We start from the raw sequence: 3,277 nt of genomic DNA on the forward strand, positions 1-3,277 counted from the left end.
GCATGACTGCCTTATTAAGGTTATATGTGCAAGATACATACCTTGGTACAATAATTCAAATTTTGGAATAGTTAATGTAATGTATTATAGAATTATGGTTTGTTACGTACATCTGGTAGTCTTGATAGCAATATGACACCGACGTCTCAATTGCTGTGACACTGCTGTAAGTTTGCTCCTTTGATGTCAGTGGGGCTATAGTAGGTGTTAAACATATTCTCGAGAAGTTATTGGTGAAATTATCGAGTTTGAAAGTTCATTTTTTAATTAGCTTACTTGACAAGTGTATTGACATTTGAGTCAGAGATCTTATATTGTTACGGGCTGTTTGTTTCTATGGGATTCAGTAGTTCATATCTTTCTTCTTACCAATGATATTACACTCATGGCCAGAAAAACCCAGAACACCTTCCACGTCTAGTGATTAGACGTTCATATTCACTTTAGTAGTTCATATTCACTTTATTATGTTCTGCACAAATGATTAGAATTTGAAACACTTCCGCCAACGGGTTCAAATTCAACATCGATACTGCATCTCAACATCACCTACTTGTTAAATGTGACGGTGGATCTCGTTGTCGCTGTAAACCGAAGGTAATAGGTCATCGTGACTTGAGCAGACGTGCAGAATGACTTACAGACGTATGCGCCAAACGTACGTCAAATCAGAGATTTTGAAAGAAGGCCCATTATTCGCATAAGAGGCTGTGATACATGCATGTGGCAAATTGCTCCTCGTGTGGGACGAAGTGTTTCGTCTGTACAACGGGTGCGTGCAGAATGGTTCACGAGAGGCCATAGAATACGACGAGATGAGGCAGGTCGCGCCACCCTGACCACCCCTGGTAATATCTACATCCTGGAATGGCATAGCAGGACAGATCTGCTTCCCCCTCGGCTCTAGCTCCACTGTGGAAAAGTGGAACACATCGTACACTGTAGCCGTGACAGTCCGTCGCCTTTTATTACGGCATGGGCTAGGTGGGCATCGTCCACTTCTCTGCCGACCTTTGATGACTATACAGAAACATGCTGGACAGCAATAGTTTATGGAACTGGGTTCAGGAATGGCATCAGACAGTGATTTCTAATGAATCCAGGTTCTGTTTATTTGAAAATGATGGCCACATTTTGGTTCGCCGGAGACAGGGGGAGCGGAATCACAGTGGCTGCGTTCGCACAAGACATACAGCATCAAATCAAGGCCGTATGGTGTTTAGGGTGCTATTCGGTACAACCACAAATTGCAGGAAGCTGTGACCAGTATGACCTACGTTAATGACATTCTGCGATCCGTACCCAAACCTTTTCTGCACCACACCCCAGACGCCATATTGCGGTAAGACACTGCACGACCACTTGTTGCTGCACGAACATGTATCTTCTTGGTGTCACAGGATGTCACCGTTCTGCCAGGTCACCAAACTATTCGCCAGTCGAAATTAGTGTCTATTGCTTATATAATTCTTGTTTATGTGGTTCTACACTCAAATGTGCGTAGCAAACCATAATTCTATAAGATATTAAATTATCTACTTCAAAATCTGAAATTTTGCACCAAACTATGTATCGTCCACAGGTAAGATGAAGATGGAAATTACACCGACATAGGTGTGTTGTAGTAAAGAATATAACTGAACACAACAGCGTCTCGGTATCACAGCATAATATGTTTCCTTGTATGACACATACGACTCACAGTGCCCAGGTGAGTACAAGTTATGACATTACTGAATTTACGGAAAAAATAATAAACTGCACAAGAAAACACAAATGGTTATAATACAAGAAGAGGAACTAAATAATGCTTGTGAAGGGAACATAAAATTGTAAATACAAGAAAACTTTTGAGCTGACAGAGTATGCTGATTAGAAAAAGTACTGGAGTAGTGTTTTGTATTATAGTCCTTCAAATGCTTATTTATTTTTCTTCATAGCATTTACGATTGTTTGATTAGATTATTGATTTATTTTTGCCTGGAAGTTCAGTTTTTGACCCAGCTTCCCGATAAATCTCATTTTATCATCCTCACTATCAATAATATTTGCTATCGTACTTTCACTCAACAGCTCGTCATCACTGTCAACAGATGCATCTGTCGATTCAGTGCAGTGAGTTTTATTTGCTTCACTCGGGTCAAAAGACGTGGTCTTCAGAATGTACATGAGCAATGTGCACATGACGAGTGACTTGAGTTACCTCTGATCTGTTTTGCCATTCTAATACATGTTTTATTAATAATCCATAGTCATGAAAACTACACTCATGCTCATAAATTAAGGATAATGTTGGTACATGGTGAAACAACGCTCTGGTGGGCGGTTTGCGGGTTTAAATCACCTCGGGGTATGACTATGCGGTGCATCTGACCTGCGGTCGTCGCTCGGTGGCGCTGGCAGCAGTCCACATACACGGAGGTGTGTTGGTGCATGTCAGAGTTTGGTGCAGCGAGTAAGTGTGCAGAAGTTTTCAGATGTGCTAATGGTGACTGTGTGTTGAAAATGGCTCAAAGAACACATATTGATGACGTTATGAGATGTAGAATACTATGGCGACTGGAGGATGGCCAAATACAGCAGATCGTAGCATTAGCCCTCCGTGTGCCACAAAGTGCGATCTCACGATTACGGCAACGATTGCAGAAGACAGGAAACATATCCAGGCACTACAGTGCGGGACGTCCACAGTGTACAACACAACAAGAAGACCGATATCTTACCATCAGGGCTCGCAGACAGCCACGGAGTACTGCAGGTAGCCTTCCTCGGGACCTTACCGCAGCCACTGGAACAGTTGTCTCCAAACACACAGCGCACAGACGGCTGAACAGACATGGTTTATTCGTCCGGAGACCTGCAAGGTGCATTCCTCTGACTCCTGGTCACAGAGAGCCAGTAAAGCCTGGTGTCAAGAATACAGCACATGGCCATTGGAACAGTGGTCCCAGGTTATGTTCACGGACGAGTCCGGGTATAATCTGAACAGTGGTTCTCGCCGGGTTTTCATCTGGCGTGAACCAGGAACCACATACCAACCCCTTAAAAATACTTGAAAGGGACCTGTGTGGAGGTCGTGGTTTGATGGTGTGGGGTGGTATTATGATTGGTGCACGTACACCCCTGCATGTCGGTGACAGAGGGACTGTAACAGGTCAGGTGTGTCGGGACGTCATTTTGCACCAGTATGTCCGCCTTTTCAGGGGTGAAGTGGGTCCTACCTTCCTCCTAATGGATGATAACGCACGCCACCACCGAGCTGCCATCGTGAAGGAGT

Source organism: Schistocerca piceifrons, chromosome 7, assembly GCF_021461385.2.
Source record: "Schistocerca piceifrons isolate TAMUIC-IGC-003096 chromosome 7, iqSchPice1.1, whole genome shotgun sequence".
Classification (NCBI taxonomy): Eukaryota; Metazoa; Arthropoda; class Insecta; order Orthoptera; family Acrididae; genus Schistocerca; species Schistocerca piceifrons.